Source organism: Phyllostomus hastatus, unplaced genomic scaffold, assembly GCF_019186645.2.
Source record: "Phyllostomus hastatus isolate PE091 unplaced genomic scaffold, TTU_PhHast_1.1 phas_contig_254, whole genome shotgun sequence".
Lineage (NCBI taxonomy): Eukaryota > Metazoa > Chordata > Mammalia > Chiroptera > Phyllostomidae > Phyllostomus > Phyllostomus hastatus.
In genome coordinates, this window is record NW_025333810.1 from 13,312,581 (window position 1) to 13,321,826 (window position 9,246).

A 9,246-nucleotide genomic window follows, 5' to 3' on the forward strand; every position below is an offset into this window, starting at 1 on the left:
TATCTATCATCCTCTCTTTCTTTTCCTATTTTCAACCTTCATTCCATTCAGAAAAACAATCTAAAATCACTGCTATATTTTCAATCTTTTAAAAACATCCTTTATCAAGTTTATATTTGATGCTTCCCTTAGCTTCCATCTTTATTCTTTCCATGATGTGACAATTGCCACACTGCCTTGCCAGAGATAATCTTCACACACTCTGTTCACTTGTGTAGCTCCCATTTACTCCTCATTCCATTATAATCTGATTGCCCCTTTGTACCATTCTACTGAAAACATTCTTTCCAAAATTATGTACAATTCAGTAGCTCAGTTAAATAGACCCTGTACGGGACATGCTGATCAATTCACCTACTGAACAAACTTCTCCTTCTGACTTAAAGTAGTCAGTCCACACCTTTCAAAATGAACTTGCTGTGCCATAGCCTGCAAGTAGACTGGGATGTACCCTCTACTGTGAGATTACCCCAGGCAACACCCCCACCTGGTCACAACTGATTAGCCAGAAGACACCTGATCTAAAGGCAATCTATAGGATGGGCCAAAAATTCGTGATTTTTGTGTACAGGCTCAAAAAGAAGAGCTTGGCTACATTCTCTCATGAATTTGGACTAAGATCAAAGAAAATCTGGCAGTTGGTGAGGAGGAAATGGACCTAGGAGGCCACTGTGGTTATATATCAGAAACAGCAGAGAAAGGTGTTGGCTGAGAACAGATAACTAAGCAGCTGCTCAGAGATGGCCCCTGAGAGAGGGGTGGAGGGTATAGCTTTGGTTTCTGGTGGCTTTCCAGATCTCAGCAGCCAGCTTTTTTGTTGTATAGTTGTATTTGGATTTTTATTCTCAAATTTATATAAAACTCAAATAAAATATCCTTAAAATAAACCCCAATTACTATAGATTGAGTGGATTTCTTCCTAGCAAAATATCCTTTTAAATGCATATTATATTTCACCTCCTTAAAACATTTTAAACCATTGCCCACTTCCTCGTTTTGGAAAGTGTCTTCCTCCCAGCTCCTCAGACTGGATGGAGGCTCCCTCGGCTTCGCCTCCTACCTTTCGTTTCTTCTCAGACTCCTTGGAGAGCTCCTGTTCCTCTGCCAGTCCTTCAAATGTTGAGGGTGCCTGTGGGTTTTCTGTTGGCCTCAGCTCACTCTTCCCAGAGGCCCCTACTCATTCCCATGTCTTCAACTCCACTCCAGCTGGAAACTCTCAGAACTTTCTTAAATTCTGTACAAGTAAAAGCCTTTTGGAATATCTTATTTGTATTTACTAAAACAATCATTCGGTTATCAGTCATCTGACTTTAGATTTTTCATTTTGAAGGGTAGTTTGCAATATTATAGGGAATGTCCATGGAGAAATTCTCAACACTGTCATACATTAATGTATAATGGCAACTCTTCAACAAACATCTGATAAAGACACTTCAGTAGAAGAATCTAGGGCTTTAATATAATGTAACTTGGCTGAATTTTTGGTTTAAATTTGTTCAAAGGTTTTTGGTTATATGCCAGAATATTATAATTTTAATTTTATGAGAAAACAATTATAAAGCAATTATATCAAGGCAATGACTGTAATTAATGATGAGTTAGGGAAAACAATTACTACCCATACAAGGTGGGGCAAAAATAGGTTTTCAGTTGTGCATATGGAAAAAGACATGCGAGTTATGATTATTACAATAGCTTTATTAACTGTGTTTCATGTACTCACAACTGTAAACCTACTCTTTCCCTGTCCTGTATACAAGATCAATATGATAAGAAGAGTATCAGGAGTGGATTAGTATCATAGAACTTTAAATAAATTTAAGGTCATAATATCCCATTGTCTTATTCTGTAGATGAAGAACTGGAGAATCAAACAGTGTCCTTGGCAGTCCCCTGGATCTGTATCTTGCTTCAACCGTGTTTGGATGGAACAGATCCACAGACACCCTTCTTCCAGCCTCCCACCACCCTCCCATCCCTTTTTCAATCACCACCTTCAGAACCACCTCAGCCATCCTCAGCCTCTGAGACCAGCCAACACCATTTTTTGAACTTAACTCCTTATTGCCAAACAACAATGAGCTACCAAATTGGTCAGAATTATTCCACTGAGGTGGAGGCCACCATCAACCACCTGGTCATCCTGCATCTGTGGGCCTCCTATACCTACCTCTCTCTGGGTTTCTATTTCAACCATGATGATGTGGCTCTGGAGGGGCACTGGCCACTTCTGTGAACTTGCCAAGGAGAAGTGTGAGGGTGCCAAATGTCTCTTAAAGATGCAAAACTAGCACAGCAGGCCATGCCCTCTTCCAGAACACACTGAAGCCGTCCTAAGACAAGTGGGGTGAAACTCAGGACTCCATGGCTGCAGAGAACCTGAACCAGGCCTTTTTGGATCTGCATGCCTTGGTTTCTGCCTGTACAGACCCTTGTTTCTTTGACTTCCTGGAGAACCACTTCTTGTATGAAGAGGTGAAACTCATCAAGAAGACCAGTGACCACCTGACTAACCTCCACAGACTGGCCTGGCCCCAGGCTGGGATGGGTGAGTATCTCTTTGAAAGGTTCACCTTCAAGCACAAGTAGGAGCATTTGAAGTCCAGAGGCCTTTAAGGGGCCCCTTTGCATTCCCCTGATATCTGGTTTTTGCCTAACTTTCTCCCTGAAACAACTAGGCATTCTTTTAACCATTCTGGAGCTCTCCCCCTTGCATTGGATCAAATGGAAACAATGCTTTTTGGCAGAAAAAGAGAAGAACTGAAGAACCAGAGAACCCATGGTTTGCCCAAGTGACACCGTCACCTCACAGCAGAGTTGGACAGTCATTAAATCATCTGACTCCTTGCCAGTACACTATGATTAATCAACTGCTCTCAAACTTATCAGGAGCAAAATGGCAAGGAGAACTTTGAGAACTGAAGAAGGCCTAATCAGGAGGGCATTTATCCTCTCAATAGAACCACCCTCTGTTACAGCACTTCCCATTAGCTACTGCATACGGGAGACAGGAAGCAGATGTTCTGAGAGCAGGGGTGTGAGAAAGTGTACGTAACACCTCTCTTTGATGAGCTTGGAAGGACTCAAACTGTGCTCTCCAGAGTTGTTAAGACAGCTGCAGAGATGTAGCAAAGCTTTGATCCAACAGCTTGAGGCCCCAGAGTCATGAACACTCCCCAGGAAGAGAAATAGAGTGAGGCTTTAAATCAAGTTTGGTAAGCCAAGTCTGGGTATGGAATATGTTAAAATTAGAAAAAAATGGTGACAGATAAAAGGTTAGTGAAAAATACTCTAAATTATTTCATCAGAATTTGCTCTAGAATTATGTATTTAAATATATTGAAGCTATTTTTTTTCAATGTTTCCTATGGTCAACTGTTTTTAAAGGTATATAAGTGAATATGTATGTGTAAGAGTATATATATATATATATATATATATATTTATGGGTATATATTTAGTATATAAATGTATTTACTGATTGAAACAGTGAAGGGAAACTACAGCTAGAGCTTGAACAGAAAACCTCATCTGAACTGGGAAAAAGTAAAATCCCGTGGCTCAAACACTAGGCATCTGCCACTTAGAGATAACATTTTCAAATTTCAAGTTTAGCTTTTTTAAAGGGTAAACTGAATCTTTTAAAAGCTCATGAAATGTTTTAAAGTCATGAAACACTATATACTTTTATATATATAGTTATATATATGGTAGCTATATACATATAATATGTATTTCTTGTCTTATTATTACACATGTATAGTTACATTTATATATGCATATAAAACTATAACTACATATATTTGAACACTATATAGTATATAGTTATACAAACACACACACACAAAGTGACAAGAAAACAAAATTAGTGGGTTCTAATTGAACTTTTCATGTATTATGCCAAGAGAAAACATTCTGATTTCTCGGTGAAGGACAAAATAACCAAAAGATAAGGGAGCCATTTTCTGCGGCTTTGGTCCAGTGGCTACATTGAGTCCAAAAGTCCCGAACTGTTTCGAATGCCTCCTCTGTGCAGCCAGTCAGTGCCAAATCACTTCTATCTTGAGACACCACATCCGGAGTAAAGTCAACGTCTCTCTTTAAAACAGCAGTGCCACCACCAGAGCATGGCACCTACCTTAGAAGCTATTTTTTTTTACCTTTCAGGCGTGGATTAAAATGCTGTTTTCTGGCAATGTGCAGAGTCAGCCTATAAACCTTAGAATCTCCTAAATATTGTTCGTTGGTCCTCAGACTGCACACTCAGTTCCAAGTCAAAACTCTTTAATCCAGAGTCACTTCCTGCCAACTCAAGGAGAAGCCTTCCTTTCTTCTCATGCCCCTTGAACCATTTCCCGGGTCTGACCCATTCAGCACTGGATGAATTAAATAATGGCTTCCCAGATCTCCACTTTTCCAGCCTCTCTTTTCTATCTTCCATTTTTCAAAAATGGCCAGGGACCCATAAACCTTGCCCTGCATCATCACACTTTTTAACGATTTCATCTTTTCTTATAACACCTAATTGTCTACTCCTTGGGCCCCTCCCCTCAGAACCACCTGCTGAGACCAACACTCGAAATCCACCAGATCCATCTCCACAGGAGCTGCCAAGCCGTCCTCACTCTGAACAGACACGGACCTACATTAAAGCCACACACAAGATCATGACTACTAGCCTACCAGATGAAGGTGTTCTCAACCTGCACACACTTCAGGAAGTTTTCTGTAACAGGAAAAACTTCAAAGTCCAACAGAATGAATCTTTCTCTTTGGAGGCTGTCACTAACCCCAAGTGCACCGTGGTCCTTAGCCTCAGGAAAGTAAAAAAAAATTCATTCATCTGTTGTATTTTTAATATCTTTACCTCTTTTCCATGTGCTGCTCTGTTATGGCTGCAAAATGTTTGGGATCAGATGTCTGCTCCTCAAATCTACTACTTTTGGCACTGTTTTCAGTAATGCCTAAGGGTACTGTTTTGGACAATTTCAGGAATTCTCTATGTAAGCTTACAAAGGACCATTCTCTTAAGATGCACTGGAATGCACTCTCATTTGGTACGTTTTTATGAGCATAGACAGACTCACCTCTCTCTGTGTGTTTAAGGCAGCCAGGATTCAAAAGTATGTTGCATCTTTTCACTCTGAGACTCCTAGTAAATCACTCTCTAGCATACTTTCCTTTGTAATGTATTGTGTTTATTGTCTACCCACCAGCGAGAAGGTAAGCTCCAAGGAGGGCAAGGCTTTGTCTTTGCTCTCTGATTCATCCCAATGGCCTGTGACAGAGCCTAGCACAAAGTGTAAGTTCAATTTATTTGTTGAATTTATTAAGTAATTACTGTCCCGCTAAAAAAGCTTAACCTAAATGCTTTGGCAGTTGGCGTGTTGAAAAAAAGATGTACATTTTCAATGGAGAAATACCTTGTGTGCTTTGAGTAAAAACTGAAAGGAAATCATGAACATTCCAGCCATTCATAATGGTATGAATTATTCCATGAGGGATAAGAAACATAGTATTTATTTGTTTTCCAAAATAAATCAAATCTGGCTCAATACCCCCCAAAATAAGAGAGGGGTTTTTTGGAGAAATTCAATAAAAATCATCTTCTTGGATTACCTTCCTTTTCATTTTTCAAGTAAGAAATATAGAGCTATGGAGTTCAGGAAAAACAGGACAAGGGCTGCTGTTCTACTTTGGACACTGATGTTCTCAATTCATAGTAAAGAAAAGGGCGCCACCCACAGACCTCTCTCTACCCCATGCTCAGCCATGGGGACCCTCACTGAGGCTCCTAAGACTTTCCACCTAGTGCTCAGTCTACAGGGGCACCCACATGACAACCTCCATGTGAGATTCCTGTAGCCACAGAGGCATTGCTTTTCGGTGAGATCAGATTTGTCTCCACTACTGGCCAAAACTATAAACCCCAATTTCTTTTCCAGCCCTCAAGCATCCATCCACTCTCCCAGAATTCCTTTCACTTACCTCTTAAATGTTTTCCCTTCCCATCCCTCAAGGAAAAAAAGTTATTTGTACCTGTTTTTCTATCTCTCATATTGTTTCATGACTTGTCCTTATAGATGGATAGATCTATTCCAGCATTAGAAACACAAAAAGCTCTGCTTTGTCTTTCTCAGCGAACAAGTAAAATTCAGGCTGCAGGACAGTCCTATGGTAATGGAGTGGGGCTGGGGGGTTCAGCTAGGATTGGGTTCAGCTGCTTGTGACATAATCCCAAAACAACAATTGCCTCAGAAATTCTATGTTTATTTTGACTGTATCTCCCTTAAAAGAAGTTCTGAGGTAGCCCCAAAAGCTCACATGGGGTCTCTACCCTAACGCTTCTCCAGCAAAAACGTACCGTCCCATGGCCAAAGACCACTGCTCAGACATTAACCAGGGGTTCCTAAGAGGGTAAATGGTGTGTGTCAGGTGTGTGTGTGTATGTCTTTTTTTTCTAAGATTGCCGGTGTTGTCATAATCTTTCCATACATCTCATTGGCCAGTGCATATTCACAGTCAGACTAGTTAGGTAGGAAGCTAGAAAATGCAGTCTTTATCCCATTTGGCCACATTTGAAGTAGGTCATTCCCTGAGATAGGAGAAGGTGAGAGGTGAGTAAAGAGGACTTGGAAATTTGAAAAAAAGTGGAAAAGGCTTAAAAAGTCATAGAGGAGTGTGTGAAAATAAGAAACAAGAAACAGAGCAGAGATGCCAAGGCAGGGTTGAGAGCCCAACTGGGAGGCACATTTCATATTCCTATATACTGGGTATGAGTGTGATATTATTCTGGCCAGAGGTCCCTTGGGCCAGGAACCATCTTCCACTCATCTATCTGTAAACAAATAGTGGGTGCTTCACGTGTTCTCATGGTGTGTTTACTTTCAGGCTTCAGTATCAAGGAGAGCTATGCCTCTCTTAACTTACTACTCTGTTTCTTATGTTAGGAACTCAGTCAATTCTGTAACATTTACATCAATTGTTAGAAATGTAGCACTCAATTTGTTACCCATTATGACAGTGTCCAGGCACTTTGGCGCCTGCAGCATATATTTGGGTAAAGCATTACCCTGATTTTATCTTCTTAATGTATTTGTGTTTTCTCTTTTCTCCAGTTTTCTTCTTTTTTATCATATATCACTGGGTGAATATGTTGAAGCCACTTTAAGTTCCTTTGTGAAATGAGGTAAGATGTAAATGATAAGTCAACTGTAAAACCAAAGTGTCACTTGGCATTTACTTTAATTTAAAAATATAATAACTATTACACATACAGATGTCTAAGTATGTATATACAAATAGATATAGATACATATGCATAGATACATGTAGATGTAGCAATGTTTCTTGACAACTCCTATGGAAAGAAGGAATGTAAAACTTAGCTGACTTTCTACTCTAATAAACAGTAAGAATTTAGCATTTTGTAGAAAAGGAAGATATATTTATCCATATATTGGTTTAAAGTTCTTCACAAAACTAAAATATGTTTATTCATTTTCTTTAAACTATAAGCAAGAAAAACTAGAATCCAAGATGATTTGATAAAATGGTGAATTTAGGAAAATAGAATTTTTGTTTCTTATAGTAGGTTTGTCATTATATAAGAACTAGGGAAATCATTTAAAATGATAGTCTCAAAACAACTACTTTTAGGAAAACAAGTACTTTAAACTGGAGCTTCTTATATGGCAAAAGTTACTTATTTTCAGTGTCATTCACACTAAATAGTATCAGTGTTTTCTTGACTTTGATTTTAACATATCTGGAAGAGAATCAGCATGGTGTCATGGTTAAGACTGTAGAAGCGAATCTCTGTTTGACCTTTCTCTACCTGTGTGACCTCATAAAAGACCCTAATCATGCTTTACATCTAGAGTGTTAAGACTGTACTTTCAGGGATCATGTCTATAGTTCGCTACTAGTTTGTTATAAGCATTCAGTGAGTTACTATATACGGAAAATATGTAGAACAGTGTGTGGTACACAGTAAGCATTTCACAAGCACTAGTTGTTGCTATTATTGTTGGTGTTGCCACTATTGTTGTCATTTGTCACCATCTCCACCATCTAAAAGATGTAGAAATTGTCTTTGCTGTTGTTTCTCCCAAGTGCCACCAGAAGCTTAACATAGGGCAGGTAACTAATTTAGTGTAAGTGATAATGACTGAGGTTGGTCTTTTGCCTTTAGGAACATCCTATCTGCATTATCAAAGTGGCAAAGCATACCTCCCTTTGTATTCAAAAGACTGAACAAAATAACTAATGATCCCAAGTTCAAGTGAAGGAGAGTCAGACTGGCCTAGGAGCCAAGGTGCCTTTAGAAGCACCCAAGCACCTGTTTCACAGTCTCAGCACCAGTGACACAAACAGGCATATTTTGGCTAGGTCTCCTCTGCCTGCCCCTCAGGTCTCTGAGCCCCAAGGTGGTTTTCAGGAACCTTCAGACAAACTTCTAAATGCCAAAGTGTTTCCCCCAGGGAAGGCCTGTCCAGTCCCTCAGGAATCACCTGGATTTGTTGGCAATTAAAAAGTGAACAATAAATGAAAATTGGCAGCCAAACTGAAGTCCTCTGCTCTTCAGTTCTGCCACTTAATAACCAATGGCTTTTTCAAGTCCGTTACACCTTCTGAGCCCTTTTCTTTAGCTGTAAAGTGGAGGTAATTAATTAGAGACTTGTCCTGCAATACAGCATCTGGGTTACCTTAGCCTGATGGTCTTGAGCAGAAACCTCCACTGCACACTCTCTTCTGCTCCAGGATGCAGATCATCCTGGAAATCCTCGTGTCACGCAGAGTCATATGTCACAAGAGCAGCCATTAATATATTCCCTATACTATCAACAGTCAAACATTTCTGATTGTAATCCTGTTGTTATTCATTCCAGGAGTCTGAATTCCCAATCTTCAACTTTGAGCAAAGGGGCTTTAGGGGAATTCAAGTAAAAAGCAGAAACACTGGTGGGTGAGAAGACTAAATGGTTCTGGTCAATTTTTCATTCTACCTACAATAAAAGCATGCAGGAGAGTGGAATCCTTTATTGAGTCATAGTAAAAATTTTAAGAATTTGATTACCCTGGGAATAAAAGTGTATTATGAATGGTGAGGACAGTGAAAAACTCCTGGGAGCTTTCATTTATTATGATAAAGTATTATGATTGTTTCTTTTTTTCTGTCCTGCCCACTGTACCCACTTTTTTGACAGCCATTACATTGCAGTGCACTAAAATTCCTAGGTCCTT

General features: G+C 39.5%; 1 pseudogene; it reads left to right on the top strand.

Moving 5' to 3' along the window:
• Window positions 1-2,077: 2,077 nt before the first annotated feature.
• Window positions 2,078-6,230, top strand: LOC123818053 (annotated as a pseudogene).
• The last annotated feature ends 3,016 nt before the right edge of the window (window positions 6,231-9,246 follow it).